Genomic DNA, 20,232 nt, shown 5'->3' with positions numbered 1-20,232 from the left:
AAAAATGTCTGATTCTATTCCACCAGTAGGCAGTGAACCAGCCAGCAGTGAAAACAGCAAGTCAGCCAGTCATAACACTTTTTATGCAGCAGTGTTACTGAGAAAATTCCTATCCACAGCTTTGCTACCTAATTAATTCCAACTAGCTGGCATGCTGCTCTTACTTTCGGATTAACTTCTGTTAACTCCTGGGTGTGTGATTTCAATGGTTTTGGGCCAGTTCTCAGTAGGTGACTATCCCAGTAATTGTTCATTTAATTAGAGTATATTGTTAGGGAGGACAGGTCAGGGAGGACAGAAGTCAACCAGGTTGTAGAGAAGAAACAGCCATGTTGCTTTCAGAGTTGCATATTCTAACATGCAACAATTAGGTGGTATCAGTTTTCCAAACCAACAGTCAGGACTGCAAATGCAAATTATTATCCTAAAACCGTTGGTACTTGTAGCCTGTAGCCTTTGCATTTGATCTTAGAAACTGATCTGTAAGCATACATACGCTATAACCACCAATACTGAATTTTGTTTTGCCCTACATCACCCCTTCAAAAAGTTCCCAAAACCTTGGGGATGGCACTAGCACACTATTTTCTTTTCTAAAAGTTCCCACTGTCTTTTCTTGCACCTTTTCACTTTCTTCTTTGTTTTGTTGCTACCTCTGAAATCACCTCTTTCATAAACCCACTGAAAGAACTGAAAATCCAGTATCAACGTTTAAAACAAGTCATCAGAACTGGTATTATATTCATTGCACTGGTGTCCTCTTCTCTCCACTAGCTTTTTTCCCATCTTTTGCCTGTGCTCTTGATTTAGATGGGAAACCCTTGGATCAGTTATTATCTCATGCATTTCTATGGTGTGGTAGACAGAAATTTCTCTTATTCTGTCCTATTTTTCCGTTAGCACTACTGAAAAAAAATAGGATAAATAAAAGAGGCAGTGATGAGTACTTCCCCACAGATTACACATAACCAGCCAAAGAGCAATTCCCCATGTGCCTTGTTCTTTGAGACGTAAGCATAGTCATGGCGTTGCAGAACAAGACCGGCAAAATGTTAATACTGCAATTAGCAGTGTAGTTCTCAAACCTGAGCAGAATTTTAGGCCATCACAGAATCTAAGCTCCTGAGAAGCAGAGACAGGGCAGACTTTGTCAGTGGTAATATCATAAAGCCTTTAAATATGTGGGAATTGGGTTCTGCTTCAGTCACACATACCAGAACAAAGAGAATGCAAAACATAACCCCTTGGTTTGTGAATTTTGTTTTCACAGTGGTGTAAATGCAACAGAAAGTTTTTTGTGAGTGCTTTGTTTGTTTGACTTTACTAGGTCCCCTTAAGTTGCACACTGTTAGTTATTTTTTCTGTAGGACTGTGCTTTTAAAAGTATTCTTCAGACTTTAGATTTACAGTCTCTCCAATTTTATTACCTCAGTTCACTTTCAGAAACTGAACTGCAATGATGGTAAAAATGAACAAGGAGAGGATTAAATTGATGTTAAGTATTAAAGCTGTCTACTTAAACAGAGTTCGAGGGGATTAGATATTGTGGTATGTTCTTGTGCAGATTCTGTATTTAAATGCCAGTTTTGCTGAATGCCTATGGCTTCAAAATCACTGCTAATATTATTGCACTAGAAGCATTGTCTTAGCAGAGTACAGACAAAAAAGCTTTCTTCTACTGCTATAAACCAGTATGCTGTTATAAAACAGATTACACTGATGTGTCTCAAGGCACTGTGAAGTAAGCAGAAGCTGTTGATGATTTTTTTTCGTTCTTTAAAACATTTTATAGGATTTCACAGAATCACAGAATGGTTGAAGGTGAGAGGGCAGCTCTGGAGCTTATCTAGTTCAATGCCTCTGCTCTGAGCAGGATCAGGTAGAGCAGGTTTCTTAGAACCTTGTATAGTCAGGTTTTGAATATCTTCAAGGACGGAGACTCCACAATCTCATGGGATCTCTAGTATTCAACCAGCCTCACAGTAAAAATTATTTTTTGTTATGTTCAAACAGAATTTCACATTTCAGTTCATGGTTGTTACCTCTTGTCTTGCCACTGGGCACCACCTAAAAAATGTTTAACTCCCCCTTCTTCAGTCTGTCCTGATATGTGTTTATACAAATTGACAAGATCCCTTGAGCCCTTTTTACTCCAGGCTGAATAGTCCCAGCTCTGTCAGACACTCCGCATATTGAGATGCTCCAGTCTATTGTCTTTGTGGCCCCATGCTGGAGTTACTCTGTTATGCCCATGGCTCTTGTATTGGAGAGGGCAGAGCTGGGCCAGGCCTAGGTGTGTATCACCAGGTCAAAGCAGAAGGGAAGGATTAGTTCCCTCAGCCTGCAGGCCAGACCCCTCCTAATGCAACGCAAGGGCGCCACACTGGCTTATGGTCAGTTGGTCCTCCAGGAACTCCAGGTTATTCTCTGCAGAGCTACATTCCAGCCACTTAGTCCCCACTAGTGGTGCTGGGACTGTCCTTAAGTGCAGGGTTTTGCATTTCCCTTTGTTAAATTTCATCAGATTCTTGTTGACCCATTACTCCAGTCTGTTGAGACCCCTTCAGATGGTACCACATCCATCTGATTTGTTAATGATTCATTTATTTGTATCATCTGCAAATTATTGAGGATACACTCTTCCCCATTGTCCAGGTCTTCATAGTTTTTTCTGCTATCCAGTCTGAACCTTCCCTGGTGTGGCTTGAGGACATTCCCCCTTGTCCTGTCTCCTGACACTTGGCAGAAGAGGCCAGCACCTTCCTCTCTTTCCCCCTCCTTTCATGTACTTGTAGAGAGCAATAAGGTCTCCCCTCAGTCTCCTCTTCTCCAGGCTAAACAACCCCTGTTCCCTCAGCCGCTCCTCGTAAGACATGTTCTCCAGCCCCTTCACCAGCTTCGTTGCTCTTCTGTGGACACGCCCCAGAGCCTCAACATACTTCTTGATATATTCCTAAAACTCTGGACATGGTTGCTCCCCCATTTAAAGTCATGAAAGATATTTACATTTTGTATGCTTGGAAGCTTTGTTTTCTATGGTGGTGCATCATGCCTCACATGCACCAGACCCTCACTTTAAAACTGGACTAAGTTCAATCTTGTCCTGTCTTTAAAAAAACTTACGTTATCAGAAAAACTGGTAATGACAGATGGAGGTTTAATAGCAGTTTCTATTTTGACCCACTGATTTTATCTCAATTGTTGTAGTATAAAGTCATACTCCATTTAACACAGTAGTGAAGAGGAATCTGGACAGACTGGATCAATGGGCTGAGGCCAGTTGCATGAGGTTCAAGAAGGCTGAGTGCAGAGTTTTATAATTTGGTCACAACACCACTATGCAATGTACAGGCTTGGGGAACTGTGGTTGGAAAACTGCCTGGCAGAAAAAGACCTGGGGCTATGGGTTGACAGTGTGCTGGACATGAGCTAGCAGTGTGCTCAGGTGGCTAAGAAGGCCAACAGCAGGTAAGTGATCATGCTCCTATTTTTGGCACTAATGAGGCCACGCATTGAATACTGTTTTCAATTTTAGGCCCTTCAATACAAGAAAGACATTGAACTGATAAAGGAGAGCAGCAAAGATGATGAAGGGGCTGGAGAGCAAGTTTTATGAGGAGCAGCTGATAGAACTGAGATTGTTTAGCCTGGAGAAGAGGAGTCTGAGGAGTGACATTGCTCTCTACAACTATCTGAAAGGAAGTTGCATCAAGTTGGATGCTGGTCTTTTCTCTCAAGATGGAAGTGATAGAATGAGAGGGAATGGCATCAAGCCACGCCAAGAGAGGTCTAGATTGGATATTAGGAAAAATTTCGTTACTGAAAGAGTGATGAAGCATTGGAACAGACTGACCAGGGAAGTAGTGGAGTCTCCATTCCTGGAGGTGTTAAAAAAATGTGTAGATGTGGTACTTCAGGACATAGATTTGTAGGCACGATGGTGTTGGGTTGATGATTGGATTGGATAATCTTAGAGTTCTTTCCCAACCTTAACTTTTCTATGATTCTATGAAATACTTTGCAAAGTTAGAGAAGAAATCTACTGACATTTTAGTAGATTATTTCTGAATTTGGATAGAATACTTCATTTTAATATTGCATATACATCTATGAACCGGCACTCAACTCTGCACACATTTTCATGCTTGCTATTAAAAATCATACACAACTTTTGAGGGGGAGACATTACTGTTGTTGGGAAACGTAGGGAACATCCAGGATTCTAGGTATGTTTAGGAGTACTCTTCAAATTTCAACAGGAACTCTTAAGAAAAACCCAGATAAGTGTATTGTCTGGATGAACTGACCATGATCTGGATGCCATCTGGTTTCCCCCATGATATCTGTGCATTGGCCTGAAGATTTCAGTAAGAGAGAACAAAGATGAGGAAAATATCTTTATTAAGTTGGACTAAACTAAATTAATAGTTTAAATTAGTAGTGAAGGAGGTAGATGCATGGTAGTTTAAAGTCTGAAAAAACGTGTTTAAAGATTGTAACAAAAGTATTTGCTTGACTTACTAGAAGTTGCTTATAAATGGTAGGAAATTTTCTCAAGGAACCTTAAAACTATGCAGAAGCAAAGCACTAGGTAAAGTTGTAAATTTTCCTGGCTGCATTAAAACCATACTGAAATTTGCCACCTAATACTTTACTTGTCTACATGCTTTTTCTTAGTAAAAAGAAGAGCATATGATTTATATGGGTTTGCATTGCATCTGCCTGCAGGTTGCATTTCCTGTTAAAGATACTGTAAGAAATGGTATTCAGCAAAGCTGTCATGGAAAACTATTATTTTACTGAATCCATTTGGTGACCTTTCTCAGATAAGATTCTATTTGGTTCAGAATACAATCTTCCTTTGAAATTCATGTGAAAAAGAACTTAACAGGTCTGTGTATGAAAAGCTGCAATTTTTTTAAAAAGGCAAATGCTGTTTTTTAATTCTGATAATTTTAGTGGGTCAATAAGTACAACAGAACTTCAACTAATCATCAAAAATGTATTCTTCAGAACCATGACCTTTGTAGTCTGTCATCTTGATGCTTATCAGGTGATATTTATGGCTTTGTACTCACTCATTTATAATGTATTCATTGATTAAGTGATCATGTTTCCTCATCTGAGGACATGATTTGAGTATATTTCAACAAAAATGTAAGAATATCTGTGTCTTACAGGGTCATTTTAAGCATTCTGAGTGTGGTGCCATGAGAGATGCTGTTGTCCATGACAGGTTGGGATTATCATGATCAAGTACTCTATTTTAACTTCATCCAGCGGATAAAAGATTTGCGTGGTAAAGAGGAAGTATTGGACTTTTAAAAGCATTAAACAGGTAAGTGTACTGAAATAAGTTTGTTTATTGACAATTTATTTCAATTTATTTCTTATTTTGGTTGCAGGTGTTTATGGAACCATATATCACCAATTCTTTCTAATAGGGTTTCCTCTTAATTATTGTCTTGGAGTAACAGCTGTCGCTTGAAACAAAAATTTGCTACTCTGTAAGTGCAATATGATGAATATTAGGTTAAAACATAATTTTAACCATGTATCTCCAAACAGAAGGGAAAACCAAGGAATTGCACAATATTGTGTTAAAGCAGATGCTTATTTCAGCTTATTAGTCTAGAGTTATTAGTCCTATCTCACTGCCACGAACGCACTGTATTCCGCAAGCAAAAATGAAAAAAGATTTACAAATGCAAATTCAGTTCTAAGCAGCTCTTTATGCAGTAGGTTGTTTTCTTTACAGAAAATATGGTTTTGGCATGAGGAAATTGACTTATTTCCCTTACAGTGTGTTAATAAAAAGAATCTCTGCTGCAGCCAGTAGCAATACGCCACTGTGAAAGCAGTAAAAAAAAAGTTAAATAACGAGACTAGCAGAGAAATTTAATGTCCACTATGTATGTTATTGAATTAAAAGACTGTTACCTGTAAGAAGTTAGGTCCTGAGTGCATGTTTATTTCTAGGTTATTTTAGCATACTATTTTGTTTTTATTATTAGACCTTGAGAATTCCCTTTTATCTTAACTAAGACTCTTGTTTTGGTGTCTAACAATCTATCTTATTACATAGAGCAATCTGTAGAAACCAATTACCCTAAAATTAAGAAATCTGATATGGACACTTTTACACGTTACCAAAAATAGGTCTGTCTTCTCTGATTTTGATGGATGTTTCACAAGAGAGAATCACAGAATCATATCCTCCAGAGGGAGGAGAGGATGAACAGTTTCAATTTGTTTCTTCTTCTGCATGTTGCTGTAGCTTTTTTCTTTTTAAGCCAAAATATTAGAAACTATGGAGCAATATGTCACTCTGACAAAGAAATAAACTGCTGAATTGAGACTCTATTTACTGTTATGTAGGCCTCAGAATTATGGCAGTGTATGGTGGATCGTATCCATATTTTCCTTTTCAGCTTAATAAAGAGTGCTATTTTATTTACCAAGACAATATTCAAAACTTTCCTGGAGTATGTCTAGGGCAGGAGTAGATACTGATGCACAAATTCCAAGTTTATGACCATGTGATTTGGACCATACAAACATACAGTTTGGGTCAAGAAACAGTAGAGCAATGTTCAAGTGATGCTTTACCTAATGATCTTTACTGTGCAGTTTCCAAATGTGAGCTTATTGGTAAAAGTCTGCTTAGACATAAGTGCAAAAATGCTATTTTACATTCATTTTCCTAGACTTTAGATTTTGGAGTACACTTAAAGAAGTGCAGGTCTTGTGTATCTGTATCTATATCATAGCTGCTCTCCCCTTGTGCTGTGCCTGTTTCCAAAAAATATTTGCAACGTAATTATTTCTGTGATATGATTTGTTATTATATTATTATTGTTTGTTATATTATTCAGTACTGCAACTGAATTTTCCTATGAACTCAAAATTAGTTATTTCAGGAATAGGACTTTTTTCAATATGTTTACCAGCGTAAAAGATTCTGTTTTCTTAACCTTGAAAAACTAAGAAAAGAAAGGAAAATAGAGTGGGTCAATGACTGAAATAAGATAATTAACAGTTTCAAAACCACGATAAGGTGGCTCAACTTTGAGATATAGAATTGGAGAATTTTAATGCTGATGTACAGTGATAAAAAAGAAATATGTTTAAAATGGCATCTTATACTGGTTAGTGTTTTTAGCTTCATGTTACTTTCCTATAGCAACCTTCAGCCTGTTAAATATTCTTCTCATAGACCTCTATTTCTCATGGTACCTTTATTATGATTATACTCAAGTCAAGTTGGAGTCACTGTTGAATTAGCATTGTTTATGCTTCACCAATCTTTACCTCCTTAAGATCCTGATTTGTATCCATTTTCAAAATAAATTGTTTGTAGTATTTAGGTGAAGGGTTAGCTATTAAAAAGAACTCAACAGTGATAACAGTGTCAATTATTCTTCTAAGATTTTGGAGTGTGGGCTATGTGGAACACAAGGCAAAAGATGTGTAAAATTCTTATTTCACCTTCCAGAAAGGATTGCTTTTTCTTTCCACTGTTTCTTATTTATAGAAGTCTTTTTTAGCTGTACTGTAAAAACTAAGTATTTTAAAACATCATTACATTTGTCATATGAGTATAGGTTCAAATTTTTTACCACTTCCATCAAAGGATAAACCATGTTACCAACTCCATAGCTTTCCATGCTACTCTGCAGCTGAGTGAATGGGCAGAAAATTAAGAGCCTTACAAATAGCCTGTGGGAGAAATCCTTTCTTGAAATAATTAAATTACTTCACTAGCCAACAATGAAAAGTGTGTGCTAATTGAAGGCCTGTCATGATTTTCAAAAAAAATTTTCCTGTGATCTACAAACACTTGCTCTACAAACTTTATCCTTAGATCCTTAGAACTTTTTTTTTTTGGGGGGGGGGGAGTAGGTATGAACTTATTACAAAACAGCAGTGGAAAGTGTTACGTGCCAAATTGAGTGCTTTTTAAGGGACTAGAAGAACAGGCACAACTCTAGCCACTTAATGCACAACTCAAATATTTTTGTAAGAGACGATTTTCAGCTTAAGTTAACTCTTCAAACAGTAAAAATAAGGCACTACTTTTAACAGATTTACTGTTTTGTGGGGACTTGTTTTCTATACTTTTACTTTGGTTTAGTATCAGTAATTGCCGTTGTGTGAGTAGTATAGTCTTTGTCAGGAAGTTCAATGCTGCTTTTAGGCTCATAATATGGTTATAAAATGATTCCACAAAGCCTAGCTCATGTCTTATTCTGTTTTCAACAGAGAATACCTTTTAAAGTTTTTGCATAACAGAAATTTAAACATAATACTAAATTGCATGGTAAACTCAAGATATTTCTTTGAGTAAAATGAAATACCTTCCAAAAGATGATAAGTTCATATCATTAAAGTTTTGCATTTACCATTTACAACAAAGCTAAATGTGATATGTAAATTAACTTACTACAATGTGCTTTGTGGAAAGGCCTGAAGGCAAATATATGTTTTAGATCTGGAGACTCTTAAGCAACTGAAAATGTCCTTCCTTCAGGGTAATTGTGGATGTGCAATGGACTGATAACTCCAAATCAATCTGAGGCTGTTTACAGTCTACTTACAATATGAAGTGAGTAGAGAGCATGTCTAAGGGTTCACGGAGGAGCTGGTCAACTTTTTGACTGTTCATGTGATTTTCCAAGCATATTTTGTACTTAGACAACAGCCTCAATGCTATTATTACAGCTTTGTTTGTCTGATTTATTCATCCTTCCTCTTCTTCCTTCTTTTGAAATTAAAGCATTTTTATTGATTCTATCAAGCAGCTTTTGATTTCTGCATTTCATTTAGAGACTGGTGTCTTCTTGGAATACAAGGTTACTAAACCATGCAAATACTTGAAAATGCAGTGTTTGTTTTTATCTAAGATATTCTGTGATCTGCAGTGGTGGAAAAAAGTAATTAAAGGATTAAGACTTAAGAAACAGAAGGTAATTAAATGAACCTAAAATCCATTACCATTTTTCTTTTAATTCTTATTATATTGTTGTCTCATGAACTAAAGGCACTCTAAGCCATACCTTTAGATTTTTGAGTACTTAGTTATGTAATGGTGAATGCTTCCTGAAAGAAAATGTATTTCTATAAATATTTTTCCTTTTCATTTGAGGTCAGATAATTAATTTTACTAGTCTTAGAGGTGTTTTTTTTTTTAATTCGATAGGGAAAATGTGGCTAAATAGTTAAATCTGGGACAGAGTCCTCAATACACTTCTGAGAAAAAGAAAGCATTGGTGTTCCTGTGTAAACATTGTGGGAATGGGACTCACACTTTGCTAATTATATTATTTAGTGTAATGGCTCACTGGAAAATTGAAGATGATTTCTTCCTCTTTGTTCCTTTCTGCATATCTCAGTCTTTTAACAGAATTTTATGCTTCTGATAGCTTATGATGTGAGCAAATGGATTGTAAGCAGTGCCCTCTGTAGCATCCTTGCCAACAGGAAATAGGTGAGTATGCTGATATGGAAGGGTAAGAAAAGGGTCAGGAGGAAAGAGAAAGCTACCTTAATACATTCCGTTGTCATTAAATGAAAATGGGAAAGCGAAAGGGTAAGGACGAACCCTGCAATCAGAGGAAAGGAAGTGTTGACCAAGTACAGAAACTGTCCCTGTCTTACCACTCTTGAATGTGGACAAATCAGTAGTCATCTCTGAGCATGGCCTGTGGAGATCATCTCCTTGCACCAGTTGTCCCTGGATGTCATGCAGGGTGGACACTGAGGATGTAAAGTAGGCAGATTAAGTGGTGGTGCTGTAGCCCAGCCTTCTTGAGAGCCAGAAATGCAACTCATACTTGATCTTTATGTGCTTTGTTGTGGGACCCGCCTAACTGATGGGCAAACAAACATGAATTTCATACAGCTTGGTCAGCATTATCTGTTAATATGAAAAGGCATGGGTAAGGTGGTTCTAGCTTTAACCATAACAGTTCAGAATGGAATTGGCCATTGCTCTGCTTTGCACTTTACTTTGCACTTTACTGCTTTGGGCCTTTACTTCCTTTGGATTACCAGTTTGCACTATGGGCCATATCAGCCCAGAATGGGTGAATATCCAGTGCTTGTCCCTTTTAACATTCACCCCTATACACGTTTGTTGAAATGAAATCTCGTAATCCTGTTCCTCAAATTTATGTTTCAATTAAAAACAGTCATTTCTGAACTTCCTCTTACTTGGCTTTTATCTCTCAGGTTTTTTCCTTCTTTTCATCATTTTATCACCTTATCTATCATTAAATTTCAATTCTCTTGCAAGTTCAGTAGGCCAACAAAGGAAGCCAAATGTACCTAATACCAACATGCTCACTAGCATAAATAAGTGATCTCCTAAGGAAAGTTACCAAAATTGTTTCGTTACAGGGGATCTTACAAAAAAATGAGGCAATGTCATGACAAATCTGGAGAAAGGCTTAGGGAGATCCTGAGTGTGTCAAAGCAAGTATACTGTTGCTGATAAAAGCACTTAAAGTCCTGTAACGCTGTGATGTCTTTAGTACAGTCGTCCCTGTCACAAAAGAAGATGCAACTGAAAAGAAGAAAATTTCCAATATTGATCATATTGGCAATAAAGGCCCTGAATCTGAGCCTCCTTTTAATATTTTTCAAGTGTTCTTGAAACCAGAAAAATTTTCTGAATGTTCAGAGGAGAGGAGAGGAAAAGCAGATCCCTATGTCAAGAGAAGTGCCAAGCTATTTACATAATTGGTTCCAGTTCCCAACCTTTTGCTATGCAATGTATTTAGAAACAAACAAATAGATATAAAGGTCTCTTCTTCTTTCTTCTTTCTTATTTTCTCAGAGTATCCTCTTGGGTTGGTTTTCTACCCTACCACAGCCACCTTTAGAAAAAGTCCTCTGTGTTTCAAGGACATTTCTATACATAACGAAGGCTCAGGTTGTAATATGATTGTCTGGGGATTTTGTCAAAATCAAATAGGATTTGGAACTTTCTGTCTTTACAATTCCATGGTTTTACAATTTGGGTTTCAAGCAAGTTTTTCTTTCTCCTTTTGTAGGCTGATATGTTGTGACATTGTAAAAAAATATATATTTGCACACATCTGAGAAGGCAAGAGCTTCATCCTGTGATTAGATGGGAATGAACAGGAGACTTACTGTGACATAGCTTGATGGTAGTACTTTAGTAAGGGACAGTTCTCTACAGACTGGAAAACATTTTTAGCAAACACTGTACATTGACATATAAAGTTTGTATACTAGATGTGCATAATATCTCATAATCTGTCAGAAAAATAGTATATGTTTTAAGAAGTCTTGAAATAAGCATTGGAAATGATACATTAATACATATGACATTACGCGTGGTGAACATTGAACAAAAATTTTTATTTGACTATTTATATTTTAGTCACTCAAATAATATTCCAGTGATGTTTTCCAAAACTTCAGGCTAAGATCCTCAACTCTTAGTGACCTTGACAGCTACTTTACTTCATTAGCAGTTACAATTAAATAAAAAGGGCTACTTAGCATCAGACTACAGTAAGATAAAGCTAAGCCTCATCTCAAATAGCCATTCATCATGAACAGTAGCAAATTATTAGTGTTAATAGAGCACATTATTTCAGTGCCTCCTTAATGAGGTATGTTCAAGGAATGAAAGCTCAATGAGAGTGGTCAGTTGCTGTGGAAGTAACCCTACATTAAGACTTAACTGGAACTAACTGTATATTTGCTATTATATTCAGTATAGTCCATATATTTATATGGGGATCTTTATACATTATTCCAATATGCACAAAAGCACATTTAAATTCATGCATGACAATGTTAGAAATTCTGGCCATAGCCCTTGTGGAGATACATTTAGTTAGTCTATGATGTGAACTTTAGTTTTTCTCTGTCATCTTCGCGTTGCAACCCTATTACAGTAATAACCGCTTTTGCAGTTGGAAGACAAAGCAATGATTTATTGTAACTGATTCTCTGAAATTGGATCATTACTCCTACTACTATTTTTCCTTTTATATTTTTCCTTTGGCAAAGTAGATGAGCATTTTGGGTTTCACTCTGTGTTTTGGAATTTTTTTCTGCTCCCTGATTCTGTTAATTCCACTGCTGCATCATACAGTGGGGAGAAACAATTGTGGAATTTATCTAGAAGTGGTACTTACTTCAAAACTAACCTGCAGTGATTCAGTGGATTGATCTTGGCTAGATGCCAGATGCCCGTGCAGGCATTCTTTAACTCCTCCTTCCTTAACAGTACAGAGGGAGAAAATGAGATATAAAAACCCCTCATATCTAGAGATAAATGCAGGGAGTTCTTGTACCAGTTACAGTCACAAGTGAAATAGATTCAGGTTGGGAAAGGTTGATTTAATTTATTGCCAATTAAACACTGAGTAGAACAGTAAGAAATAAAGACAAAACTAAAACTAATATCCTCTCACTCACCCCCACCTTCCCAGACTCAACTTCACTCCTCCAGTCCCAAATATTCTACCTCCTACCCTCTGACCTGTGGAGCTAGATGGGGAATGGGTGTTGTGGTCAGTCCATAACACTTTATCCCTGACACTCCTTCATCTTCATACTCTTCCCCAGCTCCTGCATGGGGTCTCCCCCACAAGATACAGTCCTTCAGGAATGGACTGGAAGGCCCCCTGCAGGCTGCAGCTTCTGCCAGAAGCCTGCTCCAGTGTGGCCTCCCCATGGATTCACACCCTCCTTTTGGCATCGACATGCTCCAGCATGGGGTTGTCCACAGGCTGCAGATGCATATCTGTTCGACTATTAACCCCCATGAGCTGCAGGAGGGCAGCCTGCATATCCATGGTCTTCTCCAGGGGAATCTCTGCTCCAGTGCCTGGAGCATCACCTCTCGCTAGTTCTTCACTGACTTTGTGAAGGGCTGTTTCTCTCACATTGTCTCACTCCTCTCTCTCACTGCTGTTGTGCAGGTTTTTTTATCCTTTCATAAATATGTTATCACAGAGGCACTAGCATCAGCATGGCTGATGGGCTCAGCTTTGACCAAGGGTGATCCACTTTGCAGTCTGGTAAATCTGGCAGTGTACAGCATGGACAATCCTATTCACTTCTCATAGAGGCTACCCTTGCAGCAGCCCTGCTACCAAAATCTTGCCACATAAACAGAACAAAAATTTTACTGACAGACACTAATTGTTCTTGAATATTGAAAAATTTAGGAGGAAAGAAGAAAACAGTACTTGTGACAACTTTTTAATTACTTTTGGACATTGGAGAGTAAGAAATTCTATTTATGGAGTATAGGTAGGAGCTGAATTCATATGCAGATTTCAGTGTTAAAACTATTCATATTTTGGTGAAAAACATGATTAAAATTGTTGCCAGCTTAACAATATTTTCTAAAGTTGGAGGTGAAGAGTTTCATTGAAGCATTAGCATGCATTTAATATGCTCAGAAACAGCCATTGTGAGTATAAAAATCAGGTATTTATTTATGCATATGACCTAGTAGAAAACTAGCTGGCTATTTGCTTATGCAAATATATTGTTTATGCACTCCTCAACTGGGAATTTGCAAAAAAAAATGGCTATGTTTTACTGTTTAGGCTAATTATATACACCTAACTAAGTTTGCAACTCTGAAAAATCAGGAGATAAGATGTTTTCCCCACAATACCTCAGATCAGAATGAATGAATATCGGTTATATTGTTTTATAGGAATTTCCCTGCAAATTAACTTCTGATGTTTCTTGTGAGTTCTCATCTGTTAAGTTTAGTTCAGGCTAAACTTCCAAGTTCATATGCTGTTCATAAAAGAACAGATCAAATGTGAGCCTTCTTAAATCTAAAAAGCTGTCAATTTATTTCAATTAGAAGGACAATTTAATAAAATAAAAAGCGTTATCATAACACCACAAAAAAAGATGCCAAGACTAGCAATGAATTGGAGTTTGTGCTGCAAACTCAAAGTAGTCTCCTGACGCAGTCTTTTGAATAATGAACTTCTAAAATTGATTAGATAAATTCATAACTTGTTCCAATCAATTCTGTGATAGATTTGTATCTCAGAACTACATTTTGAGCCACATATTGTAATTAATCAGCAGCCAAATATGTATATTACTCAGACTTATAAGAGAGTTATCACAATGCTTGTTTATATTAAGGTACATCAGTTTTTCAGCATATTCAAAGACATGTGGAAAATGGCCGTAGTAATTTTGTCAACAAAGTTTTGATTTTATTTTGTTTGATGTTCATTGATATGGAACTTTTGCACTTCTTAACTCACTTGAAGATATAAACTGTCATAATGTTAGCACTGGAATGATTCCACAGTAAGTTCTCCATGGGGAAGGAAAATTATGTTGCTAGTCTAAAAAATGGTATATCTTAATAGTCAGCAGGTATATTTTATAGCCAGTACTCCACCAATACTTATTTTTCCTTTTAACCTATGTAAAAAACAACTATGAAGGAAATACTTAATTTTGTGCTCTTCTTTAATGAAGATTTGACTGAAGTAAAGGATTTTTCTGTGTTATAATACATTTTTCATCTATGAATTATCATAATACTTCCTTCCATTTGTATATATAGCAGGAAAAAAGCAAGATTTCTTAAATAGGTTTTCTATCTGATTTTTTATGTAGTTCCCTTGTTTTTTAATGACATTTAGATTTTTCCAGTTTAAAAGATACACATAATCTAGGGGGAAAATAAGGTATTAACAGGAAAATTAAATGGTCCTTGTTCCTTGCAATTCATATAATTTTATGCAGAATGCCAGTTGACCTACATTTTGAAAGAATAATTTAACTTATTTTGAACTGTAGCTAAAACATTCAGAAGCTTTCAGGTATCTAAGTAATACATTTTAATAAATCAAATAATTCCTTAAATGAAAATAAATTGTAGAAATATCCACTACAAGATCTACTTAGAGACAGGATAAAAATTGGAATTAGCAGTACTTACTTATACATTCTCAAAATGATGAAGAACACCCTGAGTTCAAAGTCCGTTGGACTGATACTGATTTTTTTTTACTTGTTAGCTGTTTGGCTATATATTCTTATGCATGTTTTATTTCATATTGAGATATGTTCATTATCATCTGAAAGCATATTTTTTCATGTCAGGCCTGAGACTTTCCTGCATTTAAACCATCTTTTAAGCAGAATCTCAAATATCATGATGTCTAAATCTTGAGGGTTTTACCTTGTAATTTTACTAGAATCATATATTAAAATTATTAATTAAATGTTTTTTCTCTGATTTTTGGTGTTCATGAGGGTATAGTAATACTGTTATTCTATTTGGGTTTGTATAATAACCAGATGGATTTCCTATTTCTATCTTTTATTATCAGTGATCACTAATTATGAAGGTCCCTCCAGGCAGCACACAAATTGTAGGTAGAATCACAGAAAAGGGATCTCAGACTTGATCCTCTATTAAAATACTATAGTGAGTGGCAACAGGAACCATAGTAAGAAAGGAGTAGTAATGTCTTAATTTTTTCGTTGTAACAATACCAAAAAAAGGTGTCACTTGTTACACATCATCCTGTTAGCCTGGCCAGATTTCAAGGGCCCTCTCCATTCATTTTGTCTTTGGCTATGTAGTAATATCTTTTCTGAAGTCACATACCATATAAATTATGAAGGTGACTTAAGGTAATCTATTATATCTTGCAATTGAAATGGGCTAAGAACATGCCCTGATTTTACATCTTGGCTGATAAGTGGTCGCATCTTAAGCTGCACTAAACAAATTGTCTATGATTATGTGAATTTAGCCTAGGAAGAGACATTTCCAGCTCATAAGTGATTCACTAAAGAATGATTTGTGAAGAACAGTTCTGAAAAGATAAAGGTGTTTCGAGACGTCAAAAAGAATAGAAATGTCTATGAGATTTGGGAGAAGGGACAGGCATGTTGAGTGGACTACAGGAAGGAAGTGAGTTCATGCAGGGAAAAAATTAGGATGGCTAAGGCCCAACTAGAAATCAGATTGGCCAAGTCTGTGAAAGATAATAAAAAGTCTTTGTATAAATACATTAACAATAAAAGGAGGACTAGGGAGACAATACAGTCCCTATTGCATGCAGAAGGAACAACAGCAACAGGGGATGAGGACAAGGCTGAGGTACTTAATGCCTTCTTTGCCTCAGTCTTTAATTGTAAAGAAAGTCGTTCCGTCTGTGTAGAAATCCAGGAGTTAGAGGAGCAGAATGAGGCTCCCAGGATCCAAGAGGAGGTGGTTAGAGACTTGCTTGCCTAGCTAGACACCCACAAGTCACTGGGGCCATATGGGATCCACCCAAGAGTATTGAAGGAGCTGGTGGATGTGTTTGCCAAACCCCTTTCCATCATCTTCCAACAGTCCTGGAAGACTGGGGAAGTCCCACTGGACTGGAGGCTGGCTGATGTTGTGCCCATCTACAAGAAGGGTCGCAGGGAGGACCCAGGAAACTACAGGCCTGTCAGTCTGACCTCAGTGCAAGGGAAATTCATGGAGCAGGTGATCTTGAGTGCTTTCATGAAGCACATGCAAGAGAACTGGGTGATCAGGCCCAGTCAACATGGGTTCATGAAAGGCAGGTCTTGCCAAACTAACCTGATCGCCTTCTATGATAATGTGACACACCTACTGGATGAGGGAAAGGCTGTGGATGTAGTCTTCTTGGACTTCAGCAAAGCCTTTGACACAGTTTCTCACAGCATTCTGCTTGAGAAACTGTCAGCCTCTGGCCTGGACAGCAAGACACTCTCCTGGGTGGAAAACTGGTTGGATGGCCGGGCCCAGAGAGTGGTGGGAAATGGTGTGAAATCCAGCTGGAGGCCAGTGACAAGTGGGGTTCCCCAGGGCTCAGTGCTGGGTCCAGCCCAGTTCAATGTCTTTATCAATGACCTGGAATCTTATCAGATTCAAGCTGCTTAAGTATAACCTTCTGATCCCACTATGTCTGGGATAAGATTTAGCCCACCACAGATACTTAAGCCCTGGTCAGGAATTAATTCTTTTCTTACATTCACATTTGGACTCAAAGCCTTCCTAATTTCCACGGCATATTACTGATGGTAGAATTGCATCATGGACACTCATACACAGTTTTACTTCTGTGGTGCCACAAGCAAAATGTGTGAAGAAATATCTGTCTGACCCAGAATTATTTGGCTTTAACTCACCTTTATAGCCATGAACCAGTCCTCAGTTTCAACTCCTTTGTCTGCCACACATTACATGTGTGATCATAGATTCATTACATTGTCTCACTGAACCTCATGCTGTCTGCTAAACACTGGTAATGGTGCTTCTTACCTCCTACAACTGTCCCATTTGTTTTGATGACAAGCAGTTCAGAAGGAGACTGTGAGGTATTGCATCTGCACAGCACTTAGCACAAGATGACTTCACTTAAACCTTGCATGCTTCCAGAATGCAATCATAAAGAGTGATATGTTATAAATCTTGCTTAAACCCTCACAGAGTCCTTGCATTTTCTATTTCATTTTAGGCAGAGGCAGTGAGGGCAATGACATTTAGCAGGAGAGACAAACTTTCTATCTGTAGAATGCGTGAAAAGAGCTGCATTTTTCTCAGTCTGATGTGTGCTTAACCTCTGACTTGGAGGATTGACTTTTCTGGGTTGAAGGGCAATTTATTTTCAAGCCTCACTCAGCCTTGGCTTCTCAGTCATGGTTGCAATCAAAGATGTCAGTCAGCATTAGCTGTAATTGTTTTATGATAGAGAACTGGAATAAGGCCACCAATTAATTTCCTATAGGCCACAAAGCAGCCATCTAATTGTCACAATTTTCAGTCATTGCTGACCTCAGGCAATTTCATGCCGTTATCTAGAGTTATAAAATTCCATGTGTCATTACTTGGCAATAAAGCTATCTACACCTTTGAATCCTCACTTGTGAAAAGATCTTTGGCATGCCTGTGCTTTCTCATGTGCTTATGGCAGATGTTTAATACAACAACAGAGAAGAGTGATCAGTGAGGCCCAGTCAGTTCTGTTGCCACCTGCTCTTTTGCACAGCTTTTTTCAGCTGTGCGGCCTGAGGAACCATAGTAGCTTTAAGCCACCTGAATCTCACACAAAGTGGAAATTAATATTTATGAAACATTTCAACAAGTAACTGTAGGGTTTTTTATTGCTGTTCTGGGGACTGGTGTTCCAGAAGCTTAGAAAGCGTTAGCAAGCCTCTTTCCATTAACTCAATATTAGCTTGATAGTAACTTGATATTGCCTTGATATTATATTTGGGAGCATTTACTCTTTTGGGAATGAGGGGAAAGCCATTGTTCTTGCATGGGCTTTTAAGTTTTTTTTTTTCCCAGTGAGATGTTTGCTAGATGGTTGCTTTTGCATTTAGTTTTCGATTTTAATTAGAAAGCTGTTTGAAAAACTGAGAAAATCTCACCCTGAGGGACGCTTTTGACTGTAACCCATGGTGGGATCCTGTTCTGTATGGGCAAGGTTTTGGCAACAGGGGTCTACAGCGGTGGCTTAGTGAGAAGCTACTAGAAGCTTTCTCCGTATCCCAGTGTCTGATAGAGCCAGTGGCTGCTCCAAGATGGACTTGCTGCTGGCCAGGGCTGAGCCCATCAGCAATGCTGGTCATGCCCCTGGTGTAAGATATTTAAGAAGAGCAAACGACACCAGCTGGAGGAAGGAATGAGAATATGTAAGAGAAACCACTCTGCAGAAATCAAGGTCAGTAAAGAAGGAGGGAGAGGAGATGCTTCAGGCACTGGAGCAGAGTTTTGCTTGCAGCCCATGGGGAAGGCCATGGTGAGGCAGCCAGTCCCCTGGCAGACCACAGAGATCATAGAGATCCATGGTGGAGCAGATATCCACCAGCAGCCTCTGGAGGACCCCACACGGGAGTACGTGAATGCCCAAAGAAGGCTGTGGCCCCATGAGAAACCTGTGGCAGAGTAGACTTCTCACTGGAGCAGACTGTTCCTGAAGGACTGCATCCCATGGAGGGGACGCATGCTGGAGCAGTTTGTGAAGAACTGTAGACTGGGAAGGATTTGAATTTGAGAATTTCATGGAGGATTGCCTGTTGTGGGTGGAAAGCCATGCTAGAGCAGGGGAAGAATATGAGGAATCCTCCCTTTGAGTAGGAAGGAGCAGGACAGAAAATTTGTGATAAACTGACTGCAACCTTCATTCTCTATACCCCTGCACTGCTTTAGGGTGGGAGGAGATAGAGAAATTTGGAGTAAAGTTGAGCCTGGAAAGAAGAGAGGGGTGGGAAGAAAGTGTTTTAAGATTTGATATTCTTTCTCATTATCCTACAATGATTTGATTTGTAATAAGTTAATTTTCCCTGAGTAAAGTCTGTTTTGCCAGTGATAGTAATGGCTGAGTGATTTCTCCCTGTCATTACCTCAACCCTTGAGCCTTTTGTTATATTTTCTCTCCCATGTCCAGCTGAGGTGAGGAGTGTTAGGGCAGCTTTGGCCAGCACTTGACATCCAGCCAAGGCCAGCCCACCATCACTTCTTTCCAGTTTCTCTGTTTTATTTATATCATAGAATCATAGAATAGTTAGGGTTGGAAGGCACCTTAAAGATCATCTAGATCCAAACGCCCTATGGCAGGGACATCCCACGACATCAGGTTACCCAAGGCCTCATCCAACCTGGCCTTAAACACCTCCAGGGATGGCACATCCACAACTTCCCTTGGCAACCTGTTCCCGTGTCTCACCACTCTCATGGTAAAGAAATTCTTCCTAATGTCTAGTCTAAATCTGCCCTTCTGCAGTTTATACCTGCTCCCCCTCATCCTATCACCACAAGCCTTTATGAATAGTCCCTCTCCAGCTTTCTTGTAGGCTCCTTTCAGGTACTGGGAGGTTGCTATAAGATCTCCTCAGAGCCCTCCCTTCTCCAAGCTGAATAAACCCAACTTGCACAGCCTGTCCTCATAGGGAAGATACTCCAGCCCTCTGATCATCTTTATAGCCCTCTTCTGGACCTGTTCCAACAGCAAATCATACAAAAATCATGCAACCATCAAGATGTCTTAAATGTAATGTCATTGTTTTCAAAGGTGGACATTATGATATCTCTGATTACATTTATTAGTATTTTATTGCAAAAAGAGATCCAATATAATGAGAAAGAATGAACCGCGAAGGAATGTAGTTTTCTATTGCAGTAAACAGCAGGATTTGCGCTTCAAATTATTTTGGATAAAAAGACAGACT

The 20,232-nt window shown here is 38.2% G+C and overlaps 1 protein-coding gene across 2 annotated transcripts in view; it reads left to right on the top strand.

Moving 5' to 3' along the window:
* Window positions 1-20,232, top strand: part of LINGO2 (leucine rich repeat and Ig domain containing 2) — a 246,234-nt gene that overhangs the window by 65,648 nt on the left and 160,354 nt on the right. For both annotated transcript variants that reach the window (XM_069880620.1, XM_069880621.1), the window contains one exon: window positions 5,181-5,338. The gene's annotated coding sequence lies outside the window, so the exon portion shown is untranslated. The remainder of the gene's footprint in view (window positions 1-5,180; window positions 5,339-20,232) is intronic.

This window comes from Phaenicophaeus curvirostris, chromosome Z (genome assembly GCF_032191515.1).
Source record: "Phaenicophaeus curvirostris isolate KB17595 chromosome Z, BPBGC_Pcur_1.0, whole genome shotgun sequence".
NCBI lineage: Eukaryota > Metazoa > Chordata > Aves > Cuculiformes > Cuculidae > Phaenicophaeus > Phaenicophaeus curvirostris.
The sequence above is the reverse complement of the archived record's forward strand: the minus strand, read 5'-3'. Positions and strand labels throughout refer to the sequence as shown.